The sequence below is a fragment of the Cnephaeus nilssonii genome, assembly GCF_951640355.1.
Source record: "Cnephaeus nilssonii genome assembly, chromosome: 14".
Taxonomy (NCBI): Eukaryota; Metazoa; Chordata; class Mammalia; order Chiroptera; family Vespertilionidae; genus Cnephaeus; species Cnephaeus nilssonii.
Genome location: NC_137085.1, coordinates 34,841,411 through 34,858,069, shown reverse-complemented (window position 1 = coordinate 34,858,069; position 16,659 = coordinate 34,841,411).

Below are 16,659 nucleotides of genomic sequence, written 5' to 3'. Positions count from 1 at the left end.
AGAACAGTATTTGGGGGCAAAATCAGATACTGCCTGGAGCTCAGGCCATAATAATGGGTCTCAGTAAAGTTAGCTACCTACTGTCCTCACCCCCACCCCCACTCCCACCCCCCCTTAACCTACTCTAAAGTCTGATAAAAGTTGTGATCATATACTTTTTTATTCTTTCATTTTAGCATTGAGCTCAAAAGAAGCTGAAGGGCATTTGGCAGACAAAAGAAAAAAGTAGTTAAAGGAAGCACCTTTGATGCTCCTTCCTACATATTGGCATAACAAGAGCAGACCTTAGCCCCTTACTGCTCCTTGCCTTGACCCACCTTGCTACAGGCTCTGGACTTGCTAGAAAATAACATTAAACTGAGACACCTTTCCTTTTATATTGAAAGCTTTTGCCTAAGCAGTATCATTTAAATAACTTTCTCCCTGGAGTTAGCAATTTCTTTGAAGGGTTAAAGTCAGAGTTCAGCTAATCTGTGATCTCTTTGTATTCATGGTTGAAGGCAGGTGAGCTCTGGGGATGGAAAGGGGCTAGAAGGCAAGTAAATATTCCATATACCCCCATGGATTCTAGAATGACAAGTCTAGGCCTAGTCGAACAAATCAAATGACACAAATACAGAATGTTGAGACATTTCACAAGACAACTGTCCTGAACTGTTTAAAAAGTAAATATCAAGAGAGGTGTGGGGGCGGGGGGGGGGGGGGAGTGGGAGGACTATTCCCTAAAAACAAAGACATGATGAAAATGCAATAAGTGAATATTTATTGGCTCCTGGTTCAAAAAAAAAAAAAAATCCAGCAATTAAGAAAGATGTTTTTGGACAATTTTAATGTGGACTGGATCTCAGTAATATGGAATTACGGTTAAGTTTTTGGTGCAAGAATATTGTGGTTGCCTACGGGGATGTTATTCTGAGAAGGTACATGGTGAAACATGCAACTTAAAATGATGCCGGCAGCTTCAAATAAGTGTATGTGGAGCAAAAGAAAGCAAATTTAGCAAAAACTATACAGTTACAGAATTTAGGGATAAAATCTGCAGTTATTCATTTTACTATTCTTTCAAATGTTCTGTATGCTTGAATTTTTCATGATAAAAAGTTTTATTTCTGAAAATACAGTGGATAGAGCATTGGCCTGCGGACTGAAGGGTCCCAGGTTCGATTCTGGTCAAGGGCATGTACCTTGGTTGCAGGCACATCCCCAGTAGGGGGTGTGCAGGAGGCAGCTGATCGATGTTTCTCTCTCATCGATGTTTCTAACTATCCTTCTCCCTTCCTCTCTGTAAAAATCAATAAAAAATATATATATTTTTAAGTTTAGGGAACAATTTTAGATTCATTGTCTACATCTTTTTCTTTATATGTTAAATGGAAATTTCTTTTGGAGTTAAAAGATTAGCTTGCAATGTTTCCAGTTTTCAAAGGTACAAAAAAAAGTGATCTCTCTTTTTTTTTTTTCTGATCATGGAAAACCTGTCATATTAATAACCAAAGTATTACCCAGTGTTTTTACCCTGGATCTTTGAGTAATTTTATTTTGTTATTTATGCTATTTTATATTTACTTATTTTTTTCTGTAATCTCAAATATCCATTAGTTATTAATTAATAGAAAATGGAAATCTTTAAATAAATTAAGGCATTACATTAGCAATCCTTTAATGCATGGTTTTGTGGGCCATCAAACTCAGAATCACCAGGAAATCTACTAAAAAATAAACTATTTGTATGTTAAAAATAAGGTAGCAGCAAATACATTTTATTTTAATTTTTTAATTTCCATTATAGATCATTGTTATGCTCACCTTTTCATCACTTAAGCCTAGCAGTGAAATTTATAAATTTGATTTGGAAGTTTCTTTGATATTTTGAAATATAATGCTGAAATGGATTATTGCTGTGAACTAAGCTTTAAATATTAATCTTGTAAAGAAATGAAAATAGCACTAAATGTTGAACAATGATGTTATGCTCATCTGGAATCATAGAAGCACATGTTTATGAAATGCTAGTAAATCGTTTTATAGCCTGGCCAGTGTTGCTCAGTGGTTGAGCAGGGACCCATGAACCAGAAAGTCACAGATCGATTCCTAGTCAGGGCACATGCCTGGGATGTGGGCTGGATCCCAAGTAGGGGGCGTGCAGGAGGCAGCCTATCAGTGAATGATTCTCTCTCATCATTGATGTTTCTATCTCTCTCTCCCTCTCCCTTCCTCTCTGAAATAAATAAAAATATATATATTTAAAAAAAATAGTTTTCTAGAAAAGTCCTGAAAAGCCACAAAGCATAATCTGAGATGTGATAGTTGGAATGTGGCATCCATTTTTTAAAATTTAATGGTAACTAGCATGTTTTAAAATTTTCCTATCACCATCATGTTTATTTGAAAGGAAAAATTTCTGTGACAATGGTAAACAGATTCTCATTTGCATACGAAAAGATTAAATCTACAATCTCCCATGAAAAACTTTCCTTAGAGACAAATATGAAAATACAGGGAAACTAGGACTTTTCAAACACAGTGACTAATCAGTCCATACAATATTTCCAGCCACCATGCACATAGCAATGATTATATAAAATGAAAATGTTAAAAATAACTGCTTCACCATGACAGAAAAAGCCCCATGGGGACAGAGTTATTCTGGTTCCCCCATTCGCAGTCTCCACACTTCAGAACTGGCAAGCTACAATTGACACTTGAAAAACTGTTACAAAACACTGACAAGTAATAGAGAAATGTTGATTAATGTAAACAGCCTGCCTCAAGGAATAATACCTTTCTTAAGAAAACTGGTTTTCCAATTAGCATTTCTATGGCGACAGGTATCTTCAGGTAACTCCAGAGAGCAGTTCAAGTTATTTGCCTTTGCTGGAGAGAGAGGATGTGATCATATTTACATGTTTGATTTCTGAAAATTAAAAAAATAATTGACAGGTTAAAAAGTCAATGTGCCTTAGAAAGAAAGGAAATCCTGACACATGCTACAACATGGACAAACCTGGAGGACATTATGCTAAGTGAAATAAGCCAGAAACAAAAAGGTAAATACTGTGTGATTCCACTTATATGAGGTAGCTAGAGTAGGCATAGATAGAAGGTAGAAAGAATAGAGGTTGCCAGGGGGTGGGTAGAAGGACGAATGAAAATTATTGCTCAATAGGTGTGAAGTTCCAGTTTTGCAAGATGGAATGAGTTGGGTGGTACCGCAACAATGTGAATGTACTTAATGACACTGAACTGTGCGGTTAAAAAATGGTCAAGCGCTAGCCTGGTAGTTCAGTTGGTTAGAGAGTTATCCCCATTGCCGGTTTAATCCCCGGTCAGTGCACATACAAGAATTAACCAATGAATGCATAAACAAGTGCAACAACAAATCAATGTCTCTCTCTCTCTTCTCCCTTCCTATCTCTCTCTCTCTCTAAAACCAATGAATAAAAAATTTTTAAATGTTTTTAGAACATGGTTAAGATGATTATATTATGAATTTTATATTATGTGTATATTACCAAAATACGATACTTTTTATTATCTTGTACAAGTTTTACTACGGATTCTCATCCTATTCATTTCCTGTATTTGTGCATACCTTTGTTTATTGAGCACTTAAGAGTGTCAGACACTGTTCTAAGTGTTTTACTTGTTCGTATTACCTCATTTGACACTCACATCATTTCTGATAAGCAAGTATATTGTTGCCGGTGAAAGTGGGGTTCTTGTGGTGTCCCAAGGAAAGCATTCCAGGAGACCCATAGGGAGGAGGAGGTCTGGTGATAAGATTTATTTGTGGTGCCAGATGCAAAATCAAAGGAGTTCCCCTGGGTTTCCAATGTCCCATCTCCATCCGTCCTGCTATGGAAAAAGTCCAATCTTGCCTTTATCGGGCCTAGAAATAGAGCCAGTGTCCAGATATTTTGTGCAATGCTAAGGCTAGATCAGCCCAGCCTTTCTCCCCCTCTGGCTACCCTTCGGCTGGGGCCCATGTTCAGAATCCGCATGGCTGCTGGGGCCACACATGGCTGTTAGAGCCACATGATTACTATGGAGAGAGAACATGCAAATGACCTGGGTGAGTGTGTGTTACAGAGAGAGAGAGGGCGGGGGGGTGCGCTTTGTCTTTGTTAGTCTCAGGTTATATTATCTCAGGATTGGGAAAGACCATGCACTTTTTCAAAATAACCAATCAATTTCCCAAGCTTTCTCAGGCTTATGATGCGTCTACCCTCTATCCCATCCATTCTTTCCCCAGGTTAGACTGACAGAACTCTATGGTTGCCATCTTGGCTCCTATTGTACATGTGCTTAACTTCCCCTTTATTGCTCTATCCCTTCCCCCAGTGATCTGTGGGGATGGAAGGTGGTTCCCTGGGGAGTTTGTGAAGCTGTTATTTCCCAAGGAAGTAACCTATGCTTCTGAGTTGATTATGCTTAATAATGTCTGATTCCCTTTGCTCCCTTCCTTTATTAATACCAATCTACCTACACTAACACTATTGTCATCCCTGTTTTACTGACAAGAAACCTGAGACCTAGTACTTTCCCAGAGTGACATGTGCTGGCTGGGCCTTGAACCCTGGCACTCCAGAGAGCCCACTGGCAGCCACTATCCAGAGCTGAGTACTTAGTTACCCGACAGTGCCATTTCTCACTCTGCTCTCACTAGGTCACATCCCCCATTGATCCACTAATAGGAAAACATTTATATGTGTTTTGCCCACAAGCTTGGTGGGATTTCTCTTGGTACTTTTGAGGTGAGGTTGATACTTTAAGAATTTATATTCCTGTAAACAGAGCTAACAGTTGCCTCAGGGCTCTAGAATTGTATCTGCCAGCAAAGAATTGCAGCCACCTTCAGTTGTGTGCTTTCAGGCAGCACCCAATCCATACCCCAAATTGGAATTCAGCGAGAGAGAGAGAGAGAGAGAGAGAGAGAGAGAGAGAGAGAGAGAGAGACTGACTCAATAACCCGCTAAAGCACAGGAATGAGAGAGATAGCAAGTCCTAATTTCATCTAGGATAGCAAAGCGAATGTCCTTATTTACAACTTAAATAATAACATTAAAAATACAAACATATGCCCTGCCAGTGTGGCTCAGTGGTTGAGCATCGAACTATAAACCAGGAGGTCACGGTTCGATTCCTGGTCTGGGCCCATGCCCTTGTTGCAGGCTTGATCCCCCTTGTGGGGCATGCATGAAGCAGCCAATCAATGATTCTCTCTCATCATTGATGTTTCTATCTTTCCCTCTCCGTTCCTCTCTGAAATCAATAAAAATATTAAAAACAACAACAAAAACCAGGGGAGTCATATATAGTTCCGTGATTAATAATGGTTTGGGATATCTTGATAATAGTAGACATGTACTCTGGGTCCTGATAACACGTTTGGAAAAATTTGACCTGTTAAATGTAAATGGATTTGTTTCTATCTTTCAAAGCCCTCTTAAAATCAATGGCTTTCAAATATTGTTGACTATGATCCATACTAAGAAACACATTTTTTAAATCTCAGTCCATTCTCTCTCTTTTACATACACACACACAGGTCACATCCACAGATTGCAACACATAATTTAAAAACACTGCTTTAAATCATATATATATATATACACACACACACACACACATACACACACATACATACACATACACACACACACAGGAATTGGTCACATGCTATGGAGGCCACGAAGTCCCACAATCTGCCATCTGCAAGCTACAGAACCAGGAAAGACAGTGGTATAATTCAGTCCAAGTCCAAGGGGCCACTGGTATAAGTCCCAGAGTGCTGTGAAGTCAGAAGAACCAGGTGCTTGATGCCTCAGCTCAAGAAGAGAGTTAACCCTTTCTCTTCCTTTTTATTTGACTCCCACCCACATTGGTGAGGTCCATCTTTACTCAGTCTATTGCATCAAACGCTAATCTCCATAAACACCTTCACAGACACACCCAGAAATGTGTTACCAGCTCTCTGGGCATCCCTTGGCCCAGTCAGTTTGACATATACCGGTAAAATGAACTATTACAGCTATAGAGTTTTTTAATTTGAATATTAACACCTCCAGCTATGGAAAGTCATTAACCCTAAAACCATATTCATAAAAAATGGCAACACCAGTCTACTCAATAATATTAGGACAGATTGTTCGTTCTTTCCTTTACATTTTTGCAATGATAAATCAGAATCCCTGCCTTAAATGAAGTTATATTCTAACTTCCAAATCAATAGGATTCAGAGCTCTTCAGAGAATTTCCTGAATAATTATTTTGTCATCCTTTCCTCTGCTGTCCCATTTCTGCCTTTCCCTCTCTCCCCTCTTAGCATCCTACCCCATCCTCCACATCTCCTGGCATCCTTCATCTATCTCCAGGGTCCATCTGGAGCTTAGAGTGATATAACAAAAACAGCACCAATCTCAGAGACAGAGTCCTGAAATGGAATTCCCTCTACCTCTTACCTATGACCTTCGGCAAACACTTGTCTCTGGGCCTCAGGTTCCTCACCTATCAAAGCAGGATAATAGCACACTTCTCTCAAGGTGGTTGGTTGCCTGGACTGCAAGAGATTAGCTGAGATGACTTAGTACAGTACTTAACACAATGGCTGGCCCTGACAACCTGGTTCTCTTCATGTTTTTTGCCTGGGGCTTGATGAAGACCCTGCCTCAGGTCACCAGAAGCAGGGGAAATGCCACCCCTACTGATACGCACCCTGGAAAATCAGACTGCAGCAGGATTCCAGAAGTGTGTCCTGTCATAGCCCAATACTCAGACCCACAAAATGCATCGTGATGGTGTTGCTCTGTGGCAGGATAAATGGATCGTAGGGAAAGGCCAAGCCACCGACCTAGAATGCCCTACGAACTAACGCCCATTCATACGCTGTTTGATACTCAAGGAAAAACACTAGTACACATACGTTTTTGGAAATAAAAATGCTATTTGGGGAGGAAAGGTTACATACATCAGTTATTTTTGGTGGCTAACTGCCCAGAGTTGCCCATTTAGATAATGTAATACGAAGAAAAATGTGGCTAACCAGCAAGACGTTAATGGAATTAGGTCTCAAATATGCTCTTGTTGAAGGTCATGCCTTCTCACCCATTGAATATGAAGTTGTGCATTGGAATGACCTTGAGAAACGCATATAGAAATTACGAAGTCAATTAGATATTAACTGAACTCTTTTTAGGAATGTGATCTGGGCCAGGATTATTTTTGAACTGGAACTTCCACTTTCTTCCCAGAGACTTCTTTCACATCATCTATTTTATTAGCGATGGCCAAGGTCTCAAATCTGTGAGTAAGGTTTAGTGAGAATTGATGAGGCCTGACTAAATAAGAATCCTAATGGCTGTGGGTTGCTGTTATGTGGTAGAAGTCAAACTCAATTATCTTTCAATTCAACAATTTTCTGTCTACTGAGAGACTCTTTAGGACCTCTTCCATGTGACTTCCTTCATTTGAAATATTTCATTTGAAATCATTTCTACTTTAGAAAGACAAAAATATATATCAAAATACAAAACCTTCATATCTGAGGAAGTGAGAAAAAAAGAAGAGATTTTTTTTCCCCCTCTAGATTTGGCCTTTTCCACTAAGGAAAAATAAGACTATCAGGAAAACAATCAGATCAGAGTTAAAACAAAAACTCATGATTATAAAGCATAAGTATGTTGAGCTGCTGTATACACAGACCAATTCTACCAGCTTTTACATCACGATTACTTCCCTCCCCCACTTCAGCCATTTAGGGAAAAGTTCTGTTTGGGAGGATAGAACAAAGCCTATCTTTGTGCTGTGAACAGTGCAGTGAGCTCCCAGGGTTGGAGGAGGAGAGAAGAAGAAGGAATAATGAACAGGGGGGAGAAGGTGGTACTTCTTGTTCTTTAATTTCAGTCAATAAGAATTCCTCCGATGTCAAATGGGAAGGCATCTCTAAAATTTGCAGTCTGTCAGCTGTTATGCTGACACACACCTCACTTTTTCCATAAGCGTGTTCACCTAATGATACATTAGTAGACATTAGAACCAGCATGGACTGAAAGGTCCACAATTGCATGGGCTAGAATTAGGAAATGCTTTTCTAGGAATGAAGTATTCTCATTACCAGCATCCTTTTGGACTGAATATAAACGCCAAAATGGTTTGGGGGAGAGGTGGTGGTGGTGGTGGGGTGTTGTTGGTTGTGTGTGGTAGATGTCAATGTTGAGAATTTTTATTTCTAGTGCAAAAAGAGCCTAAAGTGTTCCTTCGGTGAACTTTATTATTCACATTTTGAAAACCTTCCAGGCTCAGTTTTAACTCCCAGAATGTTCCCGAAAAACACAGGTAGAGGCCTCTCTAGCAGTAGTATTGTCAGTTCTGGCATTAGTAGCCTGGTTGTTGTTGTTATTATTATTATTATTACATTGCTTTTTAAGTGCTCCCTGGCTTTTGGCAACATTGTGCTCATTACCATTGCCAAGAAGTTTATGGAAGTGTGAGCTAGTGAAAGTTTATCCATTCTAAGTTTTGAAAAAAAATTTCTTTCTTCATTGTTATAGATGCACACTTTAATAATGACAACTATATAAATAAGATAATATCAGCTAAAGACCTGGTAGCTTTGTTAGTTTAAATAGCACAAATCCGTGCACTATATACTTTAGTTGTTCAGTGTTCTTATAAAAACGGTTATGAAGAAGTTGCTGTTAACACAACTTCTATAGGCAATCTTAAACTCTGATAAATTGACTGTTTTCCTCTGAGCTTGAGAACAGCGGCGGATTCCCACTTTGGAAGTCTGGCCAACAAATCTGGGGAATGCAAATAGAGTTAGAAACCTGTGAAAGCTTTTATTCCCTTCACAGACGTATATTGCAAAGTGAATTGCTTTGCAAATGTTAAGGGGGGATGGTGGAAAGAATAGGGAAGAAAAGAATGTGTTGGCTTTGTCTGCCAGTGGTTGGAGTATAGGGTGACTTGGTGTGTGAGTGTGTGTGCATGAAAAGTGGGATTTTAATGGGCGCTCACAGTCGGCTTAGGCAGCCTCTGAAAGCTCTTCTTGTCAGATAGCAATACCCTAGATAGAAGGACCCATTGTTTTCTAAATCTGAAGTTATCACCCTTCCCTTTATCCTTTCTTTTGGACCTTTTAGTGTTTGCTTTATCAGAGTATTTTAATCCCTAGTGTGGTGACTTGGTGTAATTTATCTCATTAAGCCTCTCCTATTTTCTTCTGTTTACATGGCTAATATTATTGTGTTTTATAGAGCTTATCCCAACAAGCCACTTCTTTGTCCCATTGTTTCACCTCTAGGCCAAGAATCAACAAATGAAGTTTTTATCTTTCCAATCTTGGACCTCACCTACTTGTCATTCAGTTTGTATAGATTTCATGAAGAACATGTTCCTTTGAAAACAAAGCAAGGATTCATTTTTATGACCTAAAAACAAATGATTACCTTCTCAAAAGCTCCTGATTATCTCTTTTATGAATATAGTCTGGCAAAGACTCACTGTACATGGGAGTGGGGGCGGGGTATATATAGTTCCTTGTGGGATGAAAGCCCAAAGTCCCTGAGCAATAATGCCCCGCTCCCACACTTGTATTTCTTTCCTAATGCATAGAATATCCTAGAAGCAGGTGACCTGAGCACTGGACAGCACCTCGTGATGTTATCTTGTCTAAATCCCTATCCTTCGGCAAGACCACACCCGAGCCAGACAGGAAAATTAGTCTTGTTTTCAAAGTTCTCTGAATCAGCCACATATTTGAAATGTCATGTCAGAAAATTCCTTTTCTAAAGAAGTAGCCTAATAAAAGCTTTGTCATTTCCTCAATCTTTTTCTTCTCCAGATGGAAAATCACCAAATACCATCCTCAGAGAATGAACACTTTAATGAGCAGTAACCTCCTATAAGGCGGTGGTTCTCAAACTTTAGTGCACATGAGAACCACCCTGGGGGCTTTTTAGGGGGCTTATTAAAAACACATTGCTGGACCCCGACCCCAAGGCTTTTCTGATTACAGATGTGAAAGAAGTCTTGAGAATTTGCGTTTCTAGCATATTTCCAGGGGATGCTGATGCTGTTGGGCCAGGGACCCTACTTTGAGAACTGCTGATTCTAGGAACTCTAAAGGAGAAATAGGAGGGTAATTATGAGGCAGAAACAAGGGGATTCACAATAAGTTAAACAAGTTAACCTCTATATGGAAAATGGAGTCAAGTTAACCTCTACGTAGAAAATGCTAAATGCCTATCAGATGAGTTCTTTGCTGTCATGGAGTTCACAAGGTCAGAGTCCAGTGGGAGAGGTTGATGACAAACAGTACTTTAGGATATTAGCCTGTAACACAGGGAACCTTGTGAGTATAGACCAGGAAGGCAGTATTCAGGCTAGGCAGAAAGAAACCTGAGAAGCTTCCTGTAGAACTGACTGTAAGCCTGAGGAGTAATTCCTGAGTTGATTCTTAAAGAAGGGAAGGTAGTCCAGCTGGTGTAGCTCAGTGGTTGAGCATTGCCCTATGAACCAGGAGGTCACGGTTTGATTCCTGGTCAGGGCACATGCCCAGGTTTTGGGCTGGATCCCCAGTGTGGTGTGTGCAGGAGGCGGCCAATCAATCAATGATTCTCTCTCATCATTGTTATTTCTTTCTCTCTCTCTCTTTCTTTCCTTCCTTCCTTCCTTCCTTCCTTCCCTCCCTCCCTCCCTCTCTCCCTCCCTCCCTCTTCCTTCCTTCCTTCCTTCCTTCCTTCCTTCCTTCCTTCCTTCCTTCCTTCCTTCCTTCCTTCCTTCCTTCCTTCCTCTCTCTCTCTCTCCTCCCTTCCTCTCTGAAATAAATAATATTTATATATTTTTGGAGCATTTCAGGTCTAACATTTTATTTTTAAATTTTATTTTCTTTATTGATTACAGTATACAGATGTGTCCTTTCTCCCCCAATGCCCCCCAACATTTTCTGAAATGACATTTCAAATATGCTCATGCCCTCACCCCCCTGGTGTATGTGTCCATTGGTTATGCTTATATGCATGCATACAAGTCCTTTGGTTGATCTCTCCCCCTTACTCCCACCCTCCCCTGCCGTCCCTCTGAAGTTTGACAGTCTGATCAATGCTTCTCTGTCTCTGGATCTGTTTTTGTTCATCAGTTTATGTTGTTCATTATTTTCCACAAATGAGTGAGATAATGTGATATTTATCTTTCTCCAACTGACTTATTTCGCTTAGCATAATGCTCTCCAGGTCCATCCATGCTGTTGCAAATGGTAGGAGTTCCTTCCTTTGTACAGCAGTGTAGTATTCCATTGTGTAGATGTACCACAGCTTTTTAATCCACTCATCTGCTGATGGGCACTTAGGCTGTTTCCAAATCTTAGCTATTGTAATTTGTGCTGCTATGAACATAGGGGTGTATATATCCTTTCTGATTGGTGTTTCTAGTTTCTTGGGATATATTCCTACAAGTGGGATTACTGGGTCAAATGGTAGTTCCATTTTTAGTTTTTTGAGGAAACTCCATACACTTCTCGACAGTAGCTGCACCAGTCTGCATTCCCACCAGCAGTGCACGAGGGTTCCTTTTTCTCCACATCCTCCTGACATTATCATTTGTTGATTTGTTGATGATAGCCATTCTGTCAGGTATGAGATGGTATCTCATTGTCATTTTGATTTGCATATCTTGGATAATTAGTGAGTTTGAGCATGTTTTCATATGCCTCTTGGCCTTCCTTATGTCTTCTTTCAAAAAGTATCTATTTAGGTCTGTTGCCCATTTTTTTGATTGGGTTGTTTATCTTCCTTTTGTTAAGTTGTATGAGTTCCTTGTAAATGTTGGAGATTAAACCCTTATCGGTGATACCATTGGCAAATAAGTTCTCCCATGCAGTGGGCTTCCTTGTTTTGCTGATGGTTTCTTTTGCTGTGCAAAAGCTTTTAATTTTGATGTAGTCCCATTTGTTTATTTTCTCTTTAGTTTCCATTGCCTAGGAGCTGTATTGGTCTGAGATTTTAAAAATTAAACCAGACTACCAACTGACACCATACACAAAAATAAACTTAAAATGGATAAAGGACTTAAATGTAAGACGGAAAACCATAAAAATCTTAGAAGAATCCTTTGTATCTGTCGAATTTTCCCAACACCATTTATTGAAGAGACTGTCTTGACTCCTTTGCCTGCTCTTGCCTCCTTTGTCAAATATTAATTGAGCATAGTGGTTTGGGTCGATTTCTGGGTTCTCTATTCTATTCCATTGCTCTATGTGTCTGTTCTTGTGCCAGTACCAAGCTGTTTTGAGAACATTGGCTTTGTGATACAGCTTGATATATGGTATTGAGACCCCTCCTACTTTGTTCTTCTTTCTCAGGATTGCTGTGGCTATTTGGGGTCTTTTTTTATTCCAGATGAATTTTTGGACAGTTCCTTCTAGGTCTTTGAAACATGCTGTTGGTATTTTATTGGGGATTGCATTGAATCTGTAGATTTCTTTGGGTAGTGTGGACATTTTAATGATGTTGATTCTACCAATCCATGAACACGGTGTGTTCTTCCATCTGTTTATGTATTCCTGTATCTCTTTTTTCAGTGTCCTGTAGTTTTCCGAGTACAGGACTTTTACCCCCTTAGTTAAGTTTATTCCTAGGTATCTTAATTTTTTTGGTGCAATAGTAAGTGGGATTGTTTTTTAAATTTATCTTTCTATGGATTCACTTTTGGTCTATAGAAATGCCATAGATTTCTGGGCGTTAATTTTGTATCCTGCTACATTGCGAATTCATTTATTAAGTCTAATAATTTTTTGATGGAGTCTTTAGTGTTTTCTATATACACTATCATGTCGTCTGCAAATAATGACAGTTGTACATCTTCTTTTTTAATTGGATACCTTTTATTTCTTCTTCTCTAGTTGCTATGGCTAGCACTTGTCTAATTGCTAGCACTATTGAACAGGAGGGGTGAAAGTGGGCATCCCTGTCTTGTTCCTGTTCTTAGGGGAAATGGTTTTAGTTTTTGCCCATTGAGTATGATGGTGGCTGTGGGTTTGTCATATAAGGCTTTTATTATGTTGAGGTATGATCCCTCTATTCCCACTTTGCTGAGGGTTTTTATCAAGAACGGGTGTTGGATTTTGTCAAATGCTTTTTCTGCGTCAGTTGATATGACTGTGATTTTTATCTCTCAATTTGTTTATGTGATGTATCACGTTTACTGATTTGCAGATATTGTACCATCCTTGCATCCCTGGGATAAATTCTACTTGGTCATGGTGCATGATCTTTCTGATGTAATGCTGGGTCTGATCTGCTAGAATTTTGTTGAGGATTTTGGCATTTATATTCATGAGGGATATTGGCCTGTAATTCTCTTTCTTTGTGGTGTCTTTATCTGGTTTTTGAAATAGGGTAATGCTGGCTTCATAGAAGGAGCTTGGAAGTTTTCTTTCCCTTTGAATTTTTTTGAAAAATCTGAGGAGGACATGTTTTAGTTCTTCTTTGAATGTTTGATAAAACTCCCCTGTGAAGCCATCTGGCCCCAGGCTTTTGTCTGCTGGAAGCTTTTTGATAACTGCTTCAATTTCCTCCATAGTTATCGTCAGCCTATTGAGATTTTTAGATTCTTCCAGATTGAGTTTTGGAAGGTTGTATTTTTCTAGGAATATGTCCATTTCCTCTACATTGTCTAGTTTGTTGGAATAGAGTTGTTCATAGTATTTTTTTTTTTACAATCCTTTATATTTCTGTGGAGTCTGTTGTTATTTCACCTTTTTCATTTCTTATTTTGTTTATTTGCATCCTCTTCGCTTCTTGGTGAGCCTGGCTAGAGGTTCATCAATCTTGTTTATTCTTTCAAAGAACCAGCTCTTGGTTTCATTGATCTTTTGTATTTTTTTTGTCTCTATGTCATTTATTTCTACTCTAATCTTTATTATCTCCTTCATTCTGCTCACTATGGGCTTTTCTTGTTGTTCTCTTTCTAATTCTTTAAGTTGTAGAGTTAGATAATTTATTATCATTTTTTCTTGTTTTTTGAGGTAGACCTGTAGAGCTATAAACTTCCCTCTCAGAACTGCTTTGACTGCGCCCCATAGATTTTGGATTGTTGTGTTTTCATTGTCATTCATTTCTAGGATGCTTTAAATTTCTTCTTTGATTTCTTTGGTAACCCAATCATTGTTTAATAGCATGCTATTCAGCTTCCAAGTGTTTGAATTTTTTTATTGTAGTTTATTTCTAATATTATGCCATTGTGGTCTGAGAAGATGCTTGATACGATTTCAATCTTCTTGAATTTGGAGAGACTTTGTCTGTGACCCAATATGTGGTCTATTTTTTAAAATGTCCCATGTGCACTTGAGAAGAATGTATATTCCGTGGCTTTGAGGTAAAATGTTCTGAAGATGTCAATTTAGTCCATCTGATCTAGTAAGTCATTTAGAATTGCTGTTTCTTTTCTGATTTTTTTTCAAGAGGACTTATCCAGTGATGTCAGTGGGGTATTAAAGTCCCCTACTATGATTGTATTGTTGTCGATCTCTCCCTTGATATCTTCCAGGAGTTTTTTGTTTTGTTTTGTTTTGTTTTTTTATGTATTTGGGTGCTTCTGCATTGGGTGCATATATGTTTACCAGGTTCTTATCCTCTTGTTGTATTGATCCCTTTAGTATTATGAAGTGGCCTTTCTTATCTGTTGTTATGACCTTCACTTTGAGGTCTATTTTTTTTTTTTAAGTGAAGGTATCCAGACAAAGGGTCAGGATTGGGCATGGAGTCTTTCATCAGAAGGAATATATGGAATTAAAGTGGGAAATGGAATTTTCATGGAATATCAGGTCATCCAATTTTCCCAAAGGGGAGAGAGGCAAATGAAGTGGTGATGCTAAAGCTGGAGGGGGATAGGTAGGAGCTAGATCAAGAAGGCACATCAGAGCATCTGTTAGGACTTTGAAAATAATATGAAGACTATTATTTGACTTAGAGTTAAGTGTTGTTGTTATTTTTGCATCTGAAGGGGGGGATTTATTTGTCTACTTTTCTGTTATCAAGAACAAAATAATAAGGCTCCATAAAAGGGGACTTCAGAGATGAAGAAACTAGAGTATAGCTATCTCCAAATGCTTGTACTTTCTTCTCTGTATTCACAACTCCTCTAAAATGGGTTTACTTTGGTTTTCAGCCAATCTCAGGGCTTGCTATCCTTATAGCCTAGGTCAGTGGTCGGCAAACTCATTAGTCAACAGAGCCAAATTTCAACAGTACAATGATTGAAATTTCTTTTGAGAGCTGAAAACTGACTTCTGCGTATGGGCCACGAAGTTTCAATCGCACTGTACTTGCGCACGCGCACGTGGTATTTTGTGAAAGAGCCACACTCAAGGAGCCGAAGAGCTGCATGTGGCTTGTGAGCCGCGGTTTGCCGACCACTGGCCTAGGTGGAAACAAAGTTCCCTTTCAATTAATTTTTATTTTATTATTTATTTATTTATTTTTTTTTAATATATTTTATTGATTTTTTACAGAGAGGAAGAGAGAAGGATAGAGAGCTAGAAACATCGATGAGAGAGAAACATCGATCAGCTGCCTCTTGCACACACCCCACTGGGATGTGTCCACAACCAAGGTACATGCCCTTGACCGGAATCGAACCTGGGACCTTTCAGTCCGAAGGCCGATGCTCTATCCACTGAGCCAAACTGGTTTCGGCTTAATTAATTTTTAATATTTTTAAAATTTATTTCAGAGAGAGGAAGGGAGAAGGAGAGAGAGAGACAGAAACATCAATGATGAGAGAGAATCATTGATCAGCTTCCTCCTGCACATCCCACACTGGGATCAAGCCAGAAACCTGGGCATGTGCCCTGACCAGAATCGAACCATGACCTCCCGGTTCATGGGTTAACACTCAACCACTGAGCCACACTGGCCAAGCTTCCCTTTTAATTTAGTTGAGAGATTTTGGAACTCCATAAAGGGAAATTTATAAAGACACCAGGCAAAAACAAAATCAAAGTGAACAAAACATATAGAAGTTAAGTCTGAAAGTAACAGCTGGGTTTCTAGCTTCATCTTTTACTAGCTGTACAGCCTTGAGCATGTCACTTAATTACTTGTGCTATAGTTTCTATATTTAAATAGACACCCAATTTCCTAAAAGATTCACATGATCTTACATGGTCCGGCACCTACCTCTTTTTTTTCTTTTCTTTTCTTTTTCTTCACCCTTAATATTTCAACATACTTTTTTAAAAGAATAAAGACAATTCTCTATTAGCCACAATCCTCTTACCACATCTAGGAAAATTAATACTTATTATTTAATAAGAAATATTTTATATTTTCTTCTATATTTTAGAATATTTCCTTGATGTTTTGATATTTTACTTTTATATGTACTAAAGTTGGAGCTTTGTATTTGATTTTTTAAATGAATTCTTTCTAAAATTTGTATTTATTGGTTTGAGAGCGAGGGAGAGAGAAACATTGATTTGTTGTCCCACTTATTTATGCATTTATTGGTTGTCTTGAATGTGCCCTGACCAGGGACTGAACCTGCAACCTTGGTGTATCCGGATGATGCTTTAACCAACTGAGATACCCGGCCAGGCCTAGTCTCTTAGTACATAAAGAGGCTCTTTCAATCTTACAGCAACGTTTTTTCAGTTCTAAG